The sequence below is a fragment of the Triturus cristatus genome, chromosome 4_2, assembly GCF_964204655.1.
Source record: "Triturus cristatus chromosome 4_2, aTriCri1.1, whole genome shotgun sequence".
In the NCBI taxonomy this organism is placed as follows: domain Eukaryota; kingdom Metazoa; phylum Chordata; class Amphibia; order Caudata; family Salamandridae; genus Triturus; species Triturus cristatus.
This window is the reverse complement of record NC_140586.1, coordinates 830010918-830031963: the sequence shown is the minus strand read 5'-3', so window position 1 is coordinate 830031963 and position 21046 is coordinate 830010918. Positions and strand designations below refer to the sequence as shown.

The window sequence follows — 21046 nt, the reverse complement described above, 5'->3', positions numbered from 1 at the left end:
GCTGCTGACTCGAGAGCTAGGGATCCATGTTCGAGTCTCAGCGGCGCAACATCCTGCTTCTGGGCAAATCACTTTCTCCGGGTGCTAAATATATGCTGCAGGACAAAAATGCGAAAAGAGGGAAAACTATATAAAAAAAAAAAAGAGTTCCACCAAAGCAGATGTTAACAGTATTTTGGCCGGGGGAAACTGATAAGAGAAGCAGACAAGGAACAAGCCTTTGTAAAAGCAGGAAAACATGCTACAACCAATATAAATGGAGGAAAAGTAAGTGGCACGCACAGAAGCCAGGAAAGAGAGGGGCGGGATGTGAGCCCCTTTTTAAGTTTATATAAAAAACAATAGATTTCACAAGCACAGCTGTGCAGGCGAAACCTAAAAAGGGCCCGGTGCTCTAACTCGTGGTCAGTTAAGTAAGTTTTGTAACTAGTGTCACTGTTTCTTTAGCCAGTGGTTCCAGGGCCTGCTACCTTACACTGTGCATGTCCGTTTTGTTGAACTTTAAGCTCGTTGTAATCATTTAATTATCTCTCGAGCGACAACTTCTCACAAAGCATTTTACTTAGCAGCATATGTAGAAGTTACATGGACTAAAAAAATCCCAGCTTTCAAATTAAGGTAAAATTGAGCAATTTTCAATTTACAAAAATGAGCTTCGCTAATCTCGTTTGTGTTTACAAAATTTTCACGATATATCTATCTTTAATCTACACAATTAGCCAAACTCGCTAAATGTATTCCATTTCTTATTCCGCTTCTAAGCAACTCTTTTCTGCATTTTCTCTAAAACTTTCATTAACCGTGAATAGGCGGCTCCACTTTAAGAGGAACCTTCTAGACAAATTGTAAAGAGCTGTATTCTTAACACAAAACGTAGCAATTTCACGGGTCGGGCTAAGTAACACCTACGTTTATTAGGTCCACTTATATATATTCACTTTGATTAAAATGGGAAGGAGTTAAAGATCTGAGGGTACTAACAGAAGTTAGTATTGAGAATTTAGCACAGAGAACCAAAGAAAAGAAGTTGATAGCATTGCACAGAAAATATGCAAATATTAGTTCAGTGGCCACGCCCTACTTACATCTGTCGTCGTCAAACCAAGCACCTCACTGGCTAGAATGGCTCGCCATTGCTTTTTACGTCACTGGAATGAGACGCCTGGCGTCCATGCTAGATCGGGTTAAAATACGTACAACCGCAGCCCCATATTTACAAGGGAGGTGTAAATATGGGGCAGCGCCTAAATTAAGACAAAAAAACACATGGGGGCATATTATCAAGAACAGATTCAAAATTATCGCCGGTTTAGCGGCAGAAAACTGCTGCTAAAGCGGCGATAATGGGCTTGATAATATGCCGTGGAAAATTACAATGGAAGCCCATGTTCACACCAGAACATGGACTTCTATTGGAATTCTCAAGGGCATATTATCAAGCCCATTATCGCCGCTTTAGCGGCGGTGTTCTGCCGCTAAACCGGCGATAATTTTTAACGCCATCCTTGATAATATGCCCCTAGTCTTTACATGGCGCAATGAGGAAAAATGCCATATTTCTCCTCGTTTTTGCTGTTTCTATGTGTGCTGCATTGTACACACAAACACAACTAAACGCCATGCATGTTATGTTATGGACATTTGTAGAGTGCATGGCCACCCGAAGGCGTCCCAGCGCTACCCGAGAGAGAGGCAGGTCACAGCAGCTTAGTAGGAGGGGTTTTGAAAAAAACAAGTTTTCAGAAGTTTACGGAAGGGAAGGAGATTTGGTTCTGATCGTGGATGGGGAGGAAGCGTGTTCCAGAGCTTGGCGGAAGTAAAGCGGAAGGACCGACCACCCCTTCTCATCCTGTTGATTTTTGGGACTGGATGAACGTAGAAGTCTATTAGGGTGTTAAGGGGATACGATGGCTTGGAGGATGGGGGGGCCTTTCTACCAGAAAGATTTGTGGGCGATACATAGAGACTTGCATTTTATTCTGTCCACAACCGGGAGCCACTGCAGGGTTTTGGGAGCAGGCCTTGCTGAGTGGCTGTTGGGAGTCATGTATGATTGTTTATGTGCAGAAAGGGACACCTTCCTGCACGTAAACAATCATGCCCCAGCGCAGTCACCTTTGCTCTATGTTCCAAGGGTGCCTGCATTGGCGCTACGCAGCTTTAATTAGCACTACAGCAGCGGGAAACACCGGGCTGCACCATATTGTTGTAAAAACATTGCAGCCCTGCGTTTCCAAAGTGGCAGAGCGCTGCGTTACGCCAAGAAGGCTAACGCCGCACTCTGTCACTTTCCATGTAAATATACCCCTTAATGTTTTAGTGGAGGCAGGAGATGCAAGGTAGGGGGAGGGGAGAATTTTAAGGGGAACTTGAGGACAGAGCTATAAAATGTGGAAAACCTCTTCAAATTAAGGGCCTCATTTATGAGGTTTTGGCACAGGGCAGCACTGCAAGAAATCTTGCTGCGCTGCCCTGAGTCAAATGAAAAGGACCGGAATAAGCCTTAATTTATGAGATACGTGCATTCCTGTCCTTTCCCCCTCACTGGCTCACAATGGGGTGCCATGGGGTAACACAAGCACCCTTGCACCATGGTGCAAGCGTGCCTGAGAAGAAGGAAAAACGAGAACAAATAAAGGTATTTCTCCTTGTTGCGCCTCACTTACACCTCCCCTGGAAGGCTTAGGCTTTTTGCGTATTTCCAGGTTTATTAAATCTCGTAAGTCTGGGAATGTGTCAAATGCCATGGGTGTTACGTGGGAACACCCACTGTAACGCCCATGGTACGCCTCCCTATTGCAGGGTGAAGCAACGCAGCAACTTGTGCTGCGTTGCCTCAGTCCATATTTACAAGGCCATGAAAAGCCACGAAAAGCCACGTAGCATGGCTTTACGTGGCCTTTTAGATATGGCCCTGCAGTGTGTGCCACCGGACCGTCAATAAAGTGAATTTCCATCAGCGCACAGGAGCTTGTAAATTAGCCTGTGAGTGTCCTCACCCTCAGTAAACACAGAAATTTCAATATATAATGAAAATACTGGTGTAGAATGCACCAATAATGCAATTCTTCACAAATATTCTTCCCCCAGACATCCGTTCTATAGGTTAGGCTCGCTCGCACGCACCATATGGGTGCTGGTCTGATAACATTTGCCAGGGCTGCTTTGTGTTCCCATTCTGGCCCTGCCTGCTCGACACGTCATTTATCAGGCCCTCCCTAGCGGCACTGTCTACACCCACCCACCTCACACACATACAACACAGGCATCGCCAGTCGGTTGACCCTGTCAATACAAGCATCGGGATGCATCCGTTTAGACTGTGTGACGAATAAAATGCTGTTTTTATCAATCATCACTCGGGACAAAGGAAGGACCTCCCTGACAAGTAACACAGAAGTGGAGAGGATGTGGTGCAGCGGCCAGAGCTGCTGACTCGAGAGCTAGGGATCCATGTTCGAGTCTCAGTGGCACAACATCCTGATTCTGGGCAAATCACTTTCTCCGGGTGCTAAATATATGCTGCAGGACAAAAATGCGAAAAGAGGGAAAACTATATAAAAAAAAAAAAGAGTTCCACCAAAGCAGATGTTAACAGTATTTTGGCCGGGGGAAACTGATAAGAGAAGCAGTCAAGGAACAAGCCTTTGTAAAAGCAGGAAAACATGCTACAACCAATATAAATGGAGGAAAAGTAAGTGGCACGTACAGAAGCCAGGAAAGAGAGGGGCGGGATGTGAGCCCCTTTTTAAGTTTATATAAAAAACAATAGATTTCACAAGCACAGCTGTGCAGGCGAAACCTAAAAAGGGCCCGGGTGCTCTAACTCGTGGTCAGTTAAGTAAGTTTTGTAACTAGTGTCACTGTTTCTTTAGCCAGTGGTTCCAGGGCCTGCTACCTTACACTGTGCATGTCCGTTTTGTTGAACTTTAAGCTCATTGTAATCATTTAATTATCTCTCGATCTACAACTTCTCACAAAGCATTCTACTTAGCAGCATATGTAGAAGTTACATGGGCTAAAAAAATCCCAGCTTTCAAATTAAGGTAAAATTGAGCAATTTTCAACTAACAAAAAGGAGCTTCGCTAATCTCGTTTGTGTTTACAAAATTTTCGCGATATATCTACCTTTAATCTACACAATTAGCCAAACTCGCTAAATGTATTCCATTTCTTATTCCGCTTCTAAGCAATTCTTTTCTGCATTTTCTCTAAAACTTTCATTAACCGTGAATAGGCGGCTCCTCTTTAAGAGGAACCTTCTAGACAAATTGTAAAGAGCTGTATTCTTAACACAAAACGTAGCAATTTCACGGGTCGGGCTAAGTAACACCTACGTTTATTAGGTCCACTTATATATATTCACTTTGATTAAAATGGTAAGGAGTTAAAGATCTGAGGGTACTAACAGAAGTTAGTATTGAGATTTAGCACAGAGAACCAAAGAAAAGAAGTTGATAGCATTGCACAGAAAATATGCAAATATTAGTTCAGTGGCCACGCCCTAATTACATCTGTCGTCGTCAAACCAAGAACCTCACTGGCTAGAATGGCTCACCATTGCTTTTTACGTCTCTGGAATGAGACGCCTGGCGTCCATGCTAGATCGGGTTAAAATACGTACAACCGCTGCCCCATATTTACAAGGGTGGTGTAAATATGGGGCAGTGCCAAAATTAAGACATAAAAACACCTGGGGGCATATTATCAAGAACAGATTTAAAATTATCGCTGATTTAGCGGCAGAAAACTGCTGCTAAAGCGGCGATAATGGGCTTGATAATATGCAGTGGAAAATTACAATGGAAGCCCATGTTCACACCAGAACATGGACGTCTATTGGAATTCTCAAGGGCATATTATCAAGCCCATTATCGCCGCTTTAGCGGCGGTGTTCTGCCGCTAAACCGGCGATAACTTTTAACGCCATCCTTGATAATATGCCCCTAGTCTTTACATGGCGCAATGAGGAAAAATGCCATATTTCTCCTCCTTTTTTACTGTTTCTATGTGTGCTGCATTGTACACATAAACACAACTAAACGCCATGCATGTTATGTTATGGACATTTGTAGAGTGCATGGCTACCCGAAGGCGTCCCAGCGCTACCCGTGAGAGAGGCAGGTCACAGCATTTTCGTAGGAGGGGTTTTGAAAAAAACAAGTTTTCAGAAGTTTACGGAAGGGAAGGAGATTTGGTTCTGATCGTGGATGGTGAGGGAGCGTGATCCAGAGCTTGGCGGAAGTAAAGCAAAAGGTCCGACCACCCCTTCTCATCCTGTTGATTTTTGGGACCGCATTTAGTTAGAGACTGGATGAACGTAGAAGTCTATTAGGGTGGTAAGGGGATACGATGGCTTGGAGGATGGGGGGGCCTTTCTACCAGAAAGATTTGTGGGTGATACATAGAGACTTGCATTTTATTCTGTCCGCAACCGGGAGCCAGTGCAGGGTTTTGGGAGCAGGCCTTGCTGAGTGGCTGTTGGGAGTCATGTATGATTGTTTATGTGCAAAAAGGGACACCTTCCTGCACGTAAACAATCATGCCCCAGCGCAGTCACCTTTGCTCTATGTTCCAAGGGTGCCTGCATTGGCGCTAGGCAGCTTTAATTAGCACTACAGCAGGGGGAAACACCGGGCTGCACCATATTGTTGTAAAAACATTGCAGCCCTGCGTTTCCAAAGTGGCAGAGCGCTGCGTTACGCCAAGAAGGCTAACGCCGCGCTCTGTCACTTTCCATGTACATATACCCCTTAATCTTTTAGTGGAGGCAGGAGATGCAAGGTAGGGGGAGGGGAGAATTTTAAGGGGAACTTGAGGACAGAGCTATAAAATGTGGCAAACCTCTTCAAATTAAGGGCCTCATTTATGAGGTTTTGGCACAGGGCAGCACTGCAAGAAATCTTGCTGCGCTGCCCTGAGTCAAAAGAAAAGGACCGGAATAAGCCTTAATTTATGAGATACGTGCATTCCTGTCCTTTTCCCCTCACTGGCTCACAATGGGGTGCCATGGGGTAACACAAGCACCCTTGCACCATGGTGCAAGCGTGCCTGAGAAAAAGGAAAAACGAGATCAAATAAAGATATTTCTCCTTGTTGCGCCTCACTTACACCTCCCCTGGAAGGCTTAGGCTTTTTGCGTGTTTCCAGGTTTATTAAATCTCGTAAGTCTGGGAATGTCAAATGCCATGGGTGTTACGTGGGAACACCCACTGTAATGCCCATGGCACGCCTCCCTATTGCAGGGTGAAGCAACGCAGCAACTTGTGCTGCGTTGCTTCAGTCCATAGCTACAAGGCCATGAAAAGCCATGAAAAGCCATGAAAAGCCACGTAGCATGGCTTTACTTGGCCTTTTACATATGGTCCTGCAGTGTGTGCGGCCGGACCGTCGCTAAAGGTGAATTTCCATCAGCGCACAGGAGCTTGTAAATAAGCCCGTGTGTGTCCTCACCCTCAGTAGACACAGACATTTCAATATATAATGAAAAAACTGGTGTAGAATGCACCAATAATGCAATTTTTCACAAATTTTCTTCCCCCAGACTTCTGTTCTATTGGTTAGGCTCGCTCGCACGCACCATATGGGGGCTGGTCTGATAACATTTGCCAGGGCTGCTTTGTGTTCCCATTCTGGCCCTGCCTGCTCGACACGTCATTTATCAGGCCCTCCCTAGCGGCACTGTCTACACCCACCCACCTCACACACATACAACACAGGCATCGCCAGTCGGGTGACCCTGTCAATACAAGCATCGGGATGCATCCGTTTAGGCTGTGCGACGAATAAAATGCTGTTTTTATCAATCATCACTCGGGACAAAGGAAGGACCTCCCTGACAAGTAACACAGAAGTGGAGAGGATGTGGTGCAGCGGCCAGAGCTGCTGACTCGAGAGCTAGGGATCCATGTTCGAGTCTCAGCGGCGCAACATCCTGATTCTGGGCAAATCACTTTCTCCGGGTGCTAAATATATGTTGCAGGACAAAAATGCAAAAGAGGGAAAACTATATAAAAAAAAAAAAGAGTTCCACCAAAGCAGATGTTAACAGTATTTTGGCCGGGGGAAACTGATAAGAGGAGCAGTCAAGGAACAAGCCTTTGTAAAAGCAGGAAAACATGCTACAACCAATATAAATGGAGGAAAAGTAAGTGGCACGCACAGAAGCCAGGAAAGAGAGGGGCGGGATGTGAGCCCCTTTTTAAGTTTATATAAAAAACAATAGATTTCACAAGCACAGCTGTGCAGGCGAAACCTAAAAAGGGCCCGGGTGCTCTAACTCGTGGTCAGTTAAGTAAGTTTTGTAACTAGTGTCACTGTTTCTTTAGCCAGTGGTTCCAGGGCCTGCTACCTTACACTGTGCATGTCCGTTTTGTTGAACTTTAAGCTTGTTGTAATCATTTAATTATCTCTCGAGCAACAACTTCTCACAAAGAATTCTACTTAGCAGCATATGTAGAAGTTACATGGACTAAAAAAATCCCAGCTTTCAAATTAAGGTAAACTTGAGCAATTTTCAACTAACTAAGATGAACTTCGCTAATCTCGTTTGTGTTTACAAAATTTTCGCGATATATCTTCCTTTAATCTACGCAATCAGCCAAGTTTGCTAAATGTATTCCATTTCTGATCCCGCTTCTAAGCAATTCTAATCTGCATTTTCTCTAAAACTTTCATTAACCGTGAATAGGCGGCTCCTCTTTAAGAGGAACCTTCTAGACAAATTGTAAAGAGCTGTATTCTTAACACAAAACGTAGCAATTTCACGGGTCGGTCTAAGTAACACCTACGTTTATTAGGTCCACTTATATATATTCACTTTGATTAAAATGGGAAGGAGTTAAAGATCTGAGGGTACTAACAGAAGTTAGTATTGAGAATTTAGCAAAGAGAACCAAAGAAAAGAAGTTGATAGCATTGCACAGAAAATATGCAAATATTAGTTCAGTGGCCACGCCCTACTTACATCTGTCGTCGTCAAACCAAGCACCTCACTGGCTAGAAAGCTCGCCATTGCTTTTTACGTCACTGGAATGAGACGCCTGGCGTCCATGCTAGATCCGGTTAAAATACGTACAACCGCTGCCCCATATTTACAAGGGTGATGTAAATATGGGGCAGCGCCAAAATTAAGACAAAAAAACACCTGGGGGCATATTATCAAGAACAGATTTAAAATTATCGCCGGTTTAGCGGCAGAAAACTGCTGCTAAAGCGGCGATAATGGGCTTGATAATATGCCGTGGAAAATTACAATGGAAGCCCATGTTCACACCAGAACATGGACTTCTATTGGAATTCTCAAGGGCATATTATCAAACCCATAATCGCCGCTTTAGCGGCGCTGTTCTGCCGCTAAACCGGCGATAATTTTTAACGCCATCCTTGATAATATGCCCCTAGTCTTTACATGGCGCAATGAGAAAAAATGCCATATTTCTCCTCCTTTTTTACTGTTTCTATGTGTGCTGCATTGTACACATAAACACAACTAAACGCCATGCATGTTATGTTATGGATATTTGTAGAGTGCATGGCCACCCGAAGGCGTCCCAGCGCTACCCGAGAGAGAGGCAGGTCACAGCAGCTTAGTAGGAGGGGTTTTGAAAATAACAAGTTGTCAGAAGTTTACGGAAGGGAAGGAGATTTGGTTCTGATCGTGGATGGGGAGGAAGCGTGTTCCAGAGCTTGGCGGAAGTAAAGCGGAAGGACCGACCACGCCTTCTTATCCTGTTGATTTTTGGGACCGCATTTAGTTAGAGACTGGATGAACGTAGAAGTCTATTAGGGTGGTAAGGGGATACGATGGCTTGGAGTATGGGGGGGCCTTTCTACCAGAAAGATTTGTGGGCGATACATAGAGACTTGCATTTTATTCTGTCCGCAACCGGGAGCCAGTGCAGGGTTTTGAGAGCAGGCCTTGCGGAGTGGCTGTTGGGAGTCATGTATGATTGTTTATGTGCAGAAAGGGACACCTTCCTGCACGTAAACAATCATTCCCCAGCGCAGTCACCTTTGCTCTATGTTCCAAGGGTGCCTGCATTGGCGCTAGGCAGCTTTAATTAGCACTACAGCAGGGGGAAACACCGGGCTGCACCATATTGTTGTAAAAACATTGCAGCCCTGCGTTTCCAAAGTGGCAGAGCGCTGCGTTAAGCCAAGAAGGCTAACGCCGCGCTCTGTCACTTTCCATGTAAATATACCCCTTAATGTTTTAGTGGAGGCAGGAGATGCAAGGTAGGGGGAGGGGAGAATTTTAAGGGGAACTTGAGGACAGAGCTATAAAATGTGGCAAACCTCTTCAAATTAAGGGCCTCATTTATGAGGTTTTGGCACAGGGCAGCACTGCAAGAAATCTTGCTGCGCTGCCCTGAGTCAAAAGAAAAGGACCAGAATAAGCCGTAATTTATGAGATACGTGCATTCCTGTCCTTTTCCCTCACTGGCTCACAACGGGGTGCCATGGGGTAACACAAGCACCTTTGCACCATGGTGCAAGCGTGCCTGAGAAAAAGGAAAAACGAGATCAAATAAAGATATTTCTCCTTGTTGCGCCTCACTTACACCTCCCCTGGAAGGCTTAGGCTTTTTGCGTGTTTCCAGGTTTATTGAATCTCGTAAGTCTGGGAATGTGTCAAATGCCATGGGTGTTACGTGGGAACACCCACTGTAATGCCCATGGCACGCCTCCCTATTGCAGGGTGAAGCAACGCAGCAACTTGTGCTGCGTTGCCTCAGTCCATATCTACAAGGCCATGAAAAGCCACGAAAAGCCACGTAGCATGGCTTTACGTGGCCTTTTAGATATGGCCCTGCAGTGTGTGTCACCGGACCGTCACTAAAGGTGAATTTCCATCAGCACACAGGAGCTTGTAAATAAGCCAGTGAGTGTCCTCACCCTCAGTAGACACAGACATTTCAATATATAATGAAAAATCTGGTGTAGAATGCACCAATAATGCAATTTTTCACAAATTTTCTTCCCCCAGACTTCTGTTCTATTGGTTAGGCTCGCTCGCACGCACCATATGGGGGCTGATCTGATAACATTTGCCAGGGCTGCTTTGGGTTCCCAGTCTGGCCCTGCCTGCTCGACATGTCATTTATCAGGCCCTCCCTAGCAGCATTGTCTACACCCACCCACCCCACACACATACAACACAGGCATCACCAGTCGGGTGACCCTGTCAATACAAGCATCGGGATGCATCCGTTTTGACTGTGTGACGAATAAAATGCTGTTTTTATCAATCATCACTCGGGACAAAGGAAGGACCTCCCTGACAAGTAACACAGAAGTGGAGAGGATGTGGTGCAGCGGCCAGAGCTGCTGACTCGAGAGCTAGGGATCCATGTTCGAGTCTCAGCGGCGCAACATCCTGATTCTGGGCAAATCACTTTCTCCGGGTGCTAAATATATGCTGCAGGACAAAAATGCGAAAAGAGGGAAAACTATATTAAAAAAAAAAGAGTTCCACCAAAGCAGATGTTAACAGTATTTTGGCCGGGGGAAACTGATAAGAGAAGCAGTCAAGGAACAAGCCTTTGTAAAAGCAGGAAAACATGCTACAACCAATATAAATGGAGGAAAAGTAAGTGGCACCCACAGAAGCCAGGAAAGAGAGGGGCGGGATGTGAGCCCCTTTTTAAGTTTATATAAAAAACAATAGATTTCACAAGCACAGCTGTGCAGGCGAAATCTTAAAAGGGCCCGGGTGCTCTAACTTGTGGTCAGTTAAGTAAGTTTTGTAACTAGTGTCACTGTTTCTTTAGCCAGTGGTTCCAGGGCCTGCTACCTTACACTGTGCATGTCCGTTTTGTTGAACTTTAAGCTCATTGTAATCATTTAATTATCTCTCGATCTACAACTTCTCACAAAGCATTCTACTTAGCAGCATATGTAGAAGTTACATGGACTAAAAAAATCCCAGCTTTCAAATTAAGGTAAACTTGAGCAATTTTCAACTAACAAAGATGAACTTAAAATTTTCGCGATATATCTTCCTTTAATCTACACAATCAGCCAAGTTTGCTAAATGTATTCCATTTCTGATCCCTGCTTCTAAGCAATTCTAATCTGCATTTTCTCTAAAACTTTCATTAACCGTGAATAGGCGGCTCCTCTTTAAGAGGAACCTTCTAGACAAATAGTAAAGAGCTGTATTCTTAACACATCACGTTGCAATTTCACTGGTCGGGCTAAGTAACACCTACGTTTATTATGTCCACTTATATATATTCACTTTGATTAAAATGGGAAGGAGTTAAAGATCTGAGGGTACTAACAGAAGTTAGTATTGAGAATTTAGCACAGAGAACCAAAGAAAAGAAGTTGATAGCATTGCACAGAAAATATGCAAATATTAGTTCTGTGACCACGCCCTACTTGAGATCTGTCGTCGGCAAATCAAACACTAGAATGGCTCACCATTTCCTTGTACGTCACTGGAATGAAAGGCGTGGCGTCCATGCTGGATCGGGTTAAAAGACGTCCAAGCGGGAAGATATTTTGCTAACAAGTGGCCATGACAGATTGGGGTAAAATGTAAACCTTGACAGAATGACGATGAAGTTGTCTTGCTCCCATGTCTGAGGAGCTCTTTATCCGCCCAACTACTAGCTGCTTTCATCAGTATGTCCAACTTTATTATATTTCTACCAGGAGGGTTCAGCACAACTATTTAAAAGAACAGATGTACTTTCTCCGTATTCTAAATGAAGGTTTAATTTACTGCCTCTAAATTTCACACTTAAATGGGTAAAAACATGAACATTATCGCAACAGCAGGTCTGCTTCACAATATTTTACGAAACTCTGTATAACTGGGTTGAATTGTGTCGGTTTGTAATTGATGTAAAATTTTATTGAAAGGGGGTGTGGTCTGACCACGGCGCAAGATGGCCATTTGATTCCGCAACTCTGCGCTGTGGGAAGCCCCGGACGGCAGTGAAGAAGCTTTCGAATCACGAATGGAAGCCTATTTCTGGGAAAAACACCGCCTGAAGAGCTGGACTCTCAAACGTGGTGCTTACAGAGTTGAGAAATGATCCCTTGTGGTACGCAGGTACATCTGATATCGGCCGCAACTCTCAGACATTGATAAGATGCAGCTGACTTGAATTGCGCTCCTCTATATGTGATGCGCGGCTCTTGGATGACAGAAACGTCTGAGGAGACTTTGGGGCATATTATCAAGGACGGCGTTAAAAATTATTGCCGGCTTAGCGGCAGAAAACTGCTGCTAAAGCGGCGATAACGGGCTTGATAATATGCCCTTGAGAATTCCAATAGAAGTCCATGTTCTGGTATCAACATGGGCTTCTATGGGAATTCTCAAAGGCATATTATCAAGCCCATTATCGCCGCTTTAGCAGCACTTTTCTGCCGCTAAACCGGCGCTAATTTTAACGCAGTCCTTGATAATATGCCCCTTTGTTACTAATGTGGCTGGTTCTTTCAGAAAAAGATTAATGTGTCTGCAGTGAACTCCGTCTTTTCTTGGTGAATGTCTCTCGTTTCATGTAATTCTTAGCTAAATAAGGAAAATACGTGGCTGAAACTTAGGGGCATATTAACAAGCCAGGCGATAAAATTATCGCTGCTTTAGCGGCAGAAAACTGCAGCTAAAACGGCGATAATGGGCTTGATAATATGCTCTAAGGAATTCCAATTGAAGCCCATGTTAGATGTCCTTCACCTCTAACATGGGCTTCAATTGGAATTCCATAGAGCATATTATCAAGCCCATTCTCACCGTTTTAGCGGCAGTTTTCTGCCGCTAAAGCGGCGATAATTGTATCGCCTGGCTTGTTAATATGCCCCAATGTAACTTAGATAAAGAGGAGCTAACTGGATTCTAAATTCAGCGTGCTTCTTTAGCAAATTGGAAGTGCCTGAGGCGATTTTATACTTCTGTCTACAGCCCTGTATATTCAGTGAGGCAAAGATAGATAATTCATAGTGGCATTGCTATTTATAACACTCCATTTCTCAACAGTTTTCTTCGTTATTCTGCCTGTGCCTCAACTGTAAAAAAAAAAAAAAACGCTACTGCTGTGCATCAAAACACCTGAGGAGATTGTTCTTCTTCTTACTGCACAGTGTACTTGGAAATTTAAAGACTCCTTTTTTGGGCTGTTCTCCCAGTCTTGTTACATTATTGAAGCGGTGTTGACTGGAGTTAAGCCGCCTCTGAATTTGGGCGATGCTGTCACATGTTGGAAATACCTGAGGCGATTTCACACTTTTATCTGCCGCCCTGTGTGCTTGGTGAGGCAAAGACGGATAATTTGTTGCTGGACTATTCTATAACGCTCCACTTCCTGAGCAGTCTTCTTTGTTGTTATATGAGAAAAGTGTGCTGATTCAATACTTTGATACATGATATTCGGAGCTGCCAGGGATTGAACTGACTATAAATACGACATGCTCCTGTCGTGCATCAGAAACGCGTGAGGGATTTTGCTTACTCTTATTGCACTGTGTATCTGCAGAGCTAAAGACTGATACATTTTGCATGGTATCTGTAAAATTAAACACCTCTATTCTGTGCGTGTTTCTCCAGACGTCTGCTCAAATAATTTGTCACAACAACTAACACACTCTCTATTGCTTAATTGCTTATGCCATGAACATTTATATTCATTGTCTACTATACTGAAATACCCAGATAACTGTAGTTATCTATTACCAAGCCTTCCTTTACCAGTTATAACATTCTAAACAGGAACAACTGGGAAGGCCTTCTGGTAAAGCGACTGATAAATCCACATAGCAACCCTCATATTCTGACATCCTAAACCAGGGTCGTTCCACCTCAGAAGCTACAAACACTACCCTCTTAGCCCAAAAACCGTCTAAACTTTTGATGTCAACTGCACCAGATCCAACTATGGAGCGGAAACTCCAGGAAATCACTGCAGTAGGACAGGGTTTAGAGGGGATGGAGATGTCCATATCTGCTCTTACGGCTGTGACTAAATCAATACGTGCAGACGTCGCTGGATTTCAAAGTAAACTAGATGGTCTTACTGAACGAGTAGTCACAGTTGGGAACCGCATTAATAGTATTCCAGATCGAGTTCAAGAACTTCTCTTCCTCAGACGTAAGATGATAGACTTGGAAGATAGAAATCGCGGAGACAATGTACGCTTCTGTGGTTTTCAGAAGAAGTGGAAGAATCAGATGTCAAATCCTTTCTCATCTCAGCTCTCCCAAAAATTACAGGTTTTACCTTTGATCCACCATAAGAGATGCAGAGAGCACCTTGCATTGGTCCTTTCAAAAGTGGGAAAAACGTACATCCGGCACACTTATTTTCTGCTTTCTACGACATGAACAGGCTTGCCAATTAATTATTGCGTCCCGCACACATGATCCATATCAATTCGAGGGTCATGAGATCCGAATGGCAGCGGATTTTTCAAAAGAAACTAATGAACGCCGCAAAGCTTTTCTCTCCTTTAGACTCCAGTTACGTCAACTAAACATCAAATATGGCCTTTTTGAACCAGCACGTCAACGGATCACTAAGGATGGCATATCCAAACACTTCTTTAATCCAGAGGATTTCCGTCTCTTTTTGGACACCCTTACTCCTCAAAACATGGAATGCAACGTGCTTGCACCTGAGCTTCAATCTCCACTTTCTTCCTTGATCTCCAAGAAGCCCTCTCATGAATCTCACCACAACCCAAATTGGTCTCAAAGTAGAGGAAGAGATCCAAATCGCCAAATACGCTCTTTTGGAGATCGAGCTTAGGCCCTTCAGGCAGTAGCTGCTCTTACACAGGAAAGAGATAGAGACAAATCACGTTCTCCCTTAAAATCTCTTCCATCATCTGAAGAAGGTGTTTCCTGAACATTGATTTCCTATTTATTTTGGTTACTTCTGAAGAGCAGTTGGAAGACATTTACTCCACTATCTACTGAAACTACGATTTGATGAGTATCTGAATATTCATTTATTCTGTTATGCATTATCTGTGGTGTTATGCTTATTTTATATTATATTATATCATATTGGGTTATGTTATATTATATTATACTATACTATATTATATTCTTTTTCCTAAATGCTTCCTCCCCTCCCCCATCTCCTAACATATGAACATGATAAAGATTAACTATTTCATAGTGTTATAATATGAGTTTTATGAATTAAGAATTAGTATATCTAAGCTAAACTTTAAAATATCATAGGCTTTGCAATGTACTCTTTTCCTTAGATTTCTCTTCTTCTTTTTTCTATTTACCAATCTTTCATTGCATTATCTATTTAATATATTATTTTGATGTGTTAATATTTAACTCATTGATTGTGATAATTTTTAATTCTATCAGTATTCAACTATTGCATTATTTAACTTAATTGTCATATTATTTATCCATGATTATATTTAATATCATTATCATACTATGCAAGATTCCACATGTGATATTTTATATGCTCGTCTTTCCATTTTCCCTCTCCAATTATCCCTTCCTTTTTCTCTCATATCATATTTTAGTATTTTCTATGTCTTCTTATTTATGCAATGTTTTATATATCTCAACATCTCAATATTCATTCACTCTTATAATTACAAGCTCATTTGTTTCTGTTAATATTTTGGTTCAATTATGTTCTTTTTGTCTACTTTGTTGCCGATTGGAGCTCCGCCAGCACATATAGCCCGAAAGTCTAGATCCACAGAAAACAGTTCTATCTCCCTAGTACTGCATTACTCTTACGTAGTACACTTATCCTTTTAATTTTTTCCTTCTTTTTTTCTCTGTTACTTTTTTTTCAGCCTCTTTAGTGTCTTGTGTATTCTTTCTCTCACTTATCCTACTATTTATTAACAAACGCTTTATACTTATTCTCCCTCCTTGTCCAGAATTCATTCTTTACCTTCCTATCTTTTCTACTCCTTTGTCTTCCTCAGAATCTTCACCTCCTAACACACGCATGGCATCTAGCATCCCTTCTACCTCTCACCTATTACGTTTTATTTCATGGAATGTTCATGGCCTTACACATTTTATTAAACGTAAAAAAGTACTATCCTACCTACATATGAAAAAGACTGATATACCTCTTCTACAAGAAACTCATTTAAATGCTCCAGAATCTTCTAAATTACGGCGAGACTGGGTATGAAAAGTCATCCATTGTGGATTAACAACACAATTTCTTCCTAATGAGACCCAATCACGGATATGCGGAGTGGCCGTTTTACTTCATAAATCTCTACCCGTTACGATTGTTAAAACCTGGATTGATCCAGAAGGCAGATATATTTTTGCAAAATTGAAAATAAGAGACAGGATCCTTTCCAACAGGAGCCAAGCGTTCCTTTTTTTTCAGTTTGAATCATCGATTGATAGAAATAGGCGTAGCCAGTTATGTCATTGGTGGTGGCTGGAATCTTGCCCGTGATTCTGTAACTGACCGAACAGGTCCCCTAGACAGATGGAATGAGGGAGATAGAGCTTTATTGGGAGACATAACGTCAGATCATGGACTAGTAGATCATTGGCACCTTTGCCATTCCTTCCAATCAGGAGTACACCTTCCTCTCCTCTACCCATGGCACCAAGTACAAGATAGATTATTTTCTTAATTCACATTCGGTAGTTGCTACCACAACTGATTCCCAAATCTTGGACGCTGCAATATCAGACTATGCTCCTGTTCTTCTTGCTCTAGAATTAGGTTTAACCTCTCCAGGCCGTAAACCATGGCGTATGAATACTCAAAGATATCGTCCACCTAAAGGTAAAACACTATTACGTTCCCATCTCCCTGATTATTTAACCATTAATAAATTATCAGTTACCTCCAGTAGAACTGTCTCGGCAGCTTCTAAATCAGAGGTATTCAAACTGTGGGTCGCGACCCCCCAGGGGGCCGTGGAGTCTTGGGAAGCGGGTCGAGCATTTTCCAGGCCTTGTTTCTGCCTGGAATCCAGAACATGTGCTCACGGCCTGTGACGTTTCATTCTGATCTTTAAAATGCGTCCGCTTCAGTTAATTTTTTCTTGAGTGGTAGTACTAAGAGTTTTACAACTGGGCTGTGAACTGCATGCATTTAATCATAATTGTATTTACACCGCGCTTAGTACCCCTGAGGAGGAGTTGAAGGAATATTTATGCAAAAAAAAAAAGCATTACTTGGTCATGTGATACTAAAATCAACATTTTGAAAGTTCCATTTTATCCTAAAACAATTTGCACAGTTTGTAGCAGTCTATCTTATAATGTGTGTAATGCAAGCATTAAATAATGACATGCATTCAAAGTGCTTTCTGTCACAGACTGTGACCTCGTAGCACTAAAAATACACAAGTCACTATTCTCCTCAACACAAACAAAATTTAATTCGGTGGCTCTCTGGTTATACGTAGACCTCTACAGTGCATTAACTAAAAGAGGTTCCATATTGTACTACAGTGCATTTCCCTCTGAGTAAAAATAATATTTTTCATTTAAGCTACCCATTATTCTATATGTAGCTACCTGATGGTGAAAGACCTAAAGAACTAACAAAATATTTGGGGGCTGATTTATGAGAGGTTTGCGCGGCCGGAGCGTCACTTTTTTTGAAGCTCCGGTGGCACAAGCATCTCAACCATATCTATGAGGCAGTGCAAAGTCACTCTGCGTGGCTTTGCATAGCCTCACTGATATGGTGTAAGACAAAGCAGTGCAAGTCGCTGCGTTGCCTTACTCTATGTCAAGTAGGCGTTCCATGGACATTGCGATGGGTGTTCCCACGCAGCACCTATGGATTTTGACGCTGCCCCAGATTTACAAAACCATGTAAACCTGGGGCAGCTGCAAAACCTTGCTCCTTCCCATAGTAGGGGAAATGAGGAGAAATGTTTTCATATCTCCACGTTATTTCCTCTTCCCATGTGTGCTGCATTGTACAGCACACATAGAAAGAGGAAAACCCCTATCTGGATTGTTTTTGTGCAGATAGGTGCCCCTTCCTGCACAAAAACAATCCTGCCTACATTGGCGTTAGACAGCAATTTGTGCACGAACGCAGGGGGAAAGGACAGGAAAGCACCATATTTCATAAATAAGGTGCATTTCCTGCCCTTTCACATTGGCAAAGGGCAGCGCAGCAAGAAGACTTGTGGCGCTGCCCTACGCCAATTCCTCATAAATGAGACCCTTTGTTTTTAGCCACACCTTTGACTATGCCCCCACACTCACTGACCTTTGGTTTGCTAAACACTGTTTAATATTATTTCCCCACTGTAAAAATTATTTTCAGTATGAATTGGGGGCGTTTATTGTTGTCGATAGTTGTCAATGAAGAGGAGTACCAAGTTCTAGAAATTTTTGTCAGGAGGGGGTCCTTAAACCTAAAAACGTTTGACACGGGGGTCCTGCATCAAAGAGTTTGAAGACCTCTGTTCTAAATCAACTATTCGTGGTCAATTAATGTGAGATGCAACAGAAACCAATACGTCGGCGTCACTTCATCGTACAGAGCTGGAGACTCAAATCATCTCCCTAACACATCAATATTCATCTTATCTTACAATACTCAACCGCTGTAAACTAGAATTTGCTAAGATGGCGCTTAACAACTTGCATAGTTCTAAAGCTGAATATGCTCTCCAACGCCTTAGGCGTAGACACTATGAGCAAAGTGAGAAAGCAGATCGATTACTTGCAGCTCAGCTGAAACAACCTGAGGCAGCTATGGATGTCCCTGCAATACGTACAGAAACAGGTGACATCCTTCCGAAACCACAAGAAATCGAAGACACTTTTGCATCCTTTTATAAGCAACTTTATATTCCCAAAACATCAGTAACCAAGGACAAATTAGTTGCCTATCTTGCAGACATTAACCTCCCTTGCCTTACAGATGAGGGTAGAACCTTCCTTGATGGGGATATTAGCAAAGAAGAAATAGCTACAGCCATCGCCAGATTACCTTATCATACATCCCCTGGGGAAGATGGTTTCTCTGCGGAATTTTATGAATGGACTGGAACAGAAACAGTTGAAACCTTATTTTCTGCTTTTCATGAAGCTGTTCAAGTAGATTCACTCAATCCTATTTCTAACAGAGCGTTGATTGCAGTTATCCCAAAACCTGGCAAAGATCTGCTTGTTTGTAGTAGTTATCGACCCATATCACTAATAAATGGTGACATTAACATTTTGGCAAGTATTCTAGCGGCACGCCTTCGCAAAGTTATTCCTTCTCTTACACAGCATTCGCGGGTGGGTTTTGTTCCAGGTTGCTCATTTAGGAATCACCTTTGAACTCTGGCTCATACTTTATGGACTGCAAATGAGTTGACAGAAGACGCTGTTACCCTCTCATTGGATGCAGAAAAAGCATTCAACCGAATTGACTGGAGATATCTTTTTACAACCAAGAAAAGCTTTGGCCTAGGTGATTCATTTATTTCTAAAGTTTGTCTTTTATATGATAACCCAACAGCTCATGTTAATTGTGGTGGTTTTCTTTCTGATCCTTTTCCAATTCGTAGGGGTACTCACCAAGTTTGTCCTCTTTCTCCTCTTTTATTCTTATTAGCAATAGAACCTCTTGCCTCACTTATTCAACACTCCCCACAATTCCAAGGTATACCCATACCAAGTGGTGACTCTAAACTATTTCTATATGCTGATGACATTCTCCTTACGCTAAAAGATCTTCCACACTCTTTACCAGCTTTACTTGAAATTATTGACAGCTTTGCAATCCATTCTGGTTCCAAGGTGAACTGGGATAAAAGTGAGTCTCCTCCACTCTCTCCTGGTACCACAAGATACAACTGATCCTCCACAATGGGTCAAAACGGAACATTCTCTTCTTAATCGAAATAACAGCCTTAACTTTCTTTATGGTACTCAAAATCCACGTTCTTCTCCTCTACATCCGGTGATGCAAGCTACATATCAAGCATGGCAACGAGCACATCACCTTGTACAAATTGTTTACACCTTAAAGTTCCACTTTGGAGTAATGAAAGTATCCGAATATATGGTCAAGCGCTCCAGTGGTCCAGTTGGATATCAAGTGGCATTCATACACTTGATCAGGTCATATCAAATGGAGAGCTAAAATCCTTTGACTTGCTTTGTGAGGAGTTTGGTCTCCCATTACACCATATCTCACGATACGTAGAGCTACAACACTGTCTAAGACTATGTTTAGGCTCTACGCCCTGGGTATTAAATTCCTCACCAATATTAGATTATCTCCTTACATGGGAACGACATAAAGGAGTGATGTCAGGCCTGTATGGTGTTTTAACTTATAATCACATACACTTACTAAAGCTCTTCAAGTGAAATGGCAGGAACGTCTACACATTACTATTAAAGATAATGTCTGGTCGGATATATTGGAAGCCCTTTACGAAGGTACTCAAGAAGCTCATTTGAAATTCTGTCTTTTTAAAATGTTGCACAATTGGTACTGGACACCTCTGAAGTTACAAAAAGCAGGATTACTGTCACACTCTAAATGTTGGAGGTGCTGTGAAGCCAATTGTGATTTCCCCCATTTACTTTGTGACTGTCCTTCCATGCAGTATTTTTAGACTTATATAATGGTCACGTTGCGGGGATTTATCCCCTCCCTTCGTCTTCCCCTTACAATTTCTATCATTTGACTGCATGATCTTAGGAGTCTTCCTACTATTACACACATGCAGAGTCATCTTCTACACACTGCACTTTTGACAGCTAAAATTTGTATCCTAAGACATTAGCAAACACCTTAACCCTACCTCCAATGAAGAATGGTTTGTAGCGATGATTCAAACAGCATCCCATGAACACATTATATATCGACTTCAAGATCAAGAGGAAAGTTTCAAACAAGTTTGGACTCCCTTTCTCCCAGATCCCTGAATATTTCCCTCTCCTCCTCATATCTTCTCTTTACCCTTTATTTTCTTTCATCTGGACAAGGAGTCTATATTTATTGATATATTTATTTATTCCTCCTCTCTTCTTCATTTCTATATCTATATATAGATATATCTATATCTATATATATATATATATACATAGATAGATAGA

The 21046-nt window shown here is 42.4% G+C and overlaps 4 pseudogenes; all 4 read right to left on the bottom strand.

The window, feature by feature from the left end:
- Nucleotides 1-808: 808 nt before the first annotated feature.
- LOC146835136 (U7 small nuclear RNA) lies at nt 809-863 on the bottom strand (annotated as a pseudogene).
- Nucleotides 864-4236: 3373 nt separating this feature from the next.
- On the bottom strand, nt 4237-4291 carry LOC146835135 (U7 small nuclear RNA; annotated as a pseudogene).
- A 3398-nt stretch (nt 4292-7689) lies between these two features.
- Nucleotides 7690-7744, bottom strand: LOC146835134 (U7 small nuclear RNA; annotated as a pseudogene).
- A 3368-nt stretch (nt 7745-11112) lies between these two features.
- On the bottom strand, nt 11113-11167 carry LOC146835133 (U7 small nuclear RNA; annotated as a pseudogene).
- Between the last annotated feature and the right edge of the window lie 9879 nt (nt 11168-21046).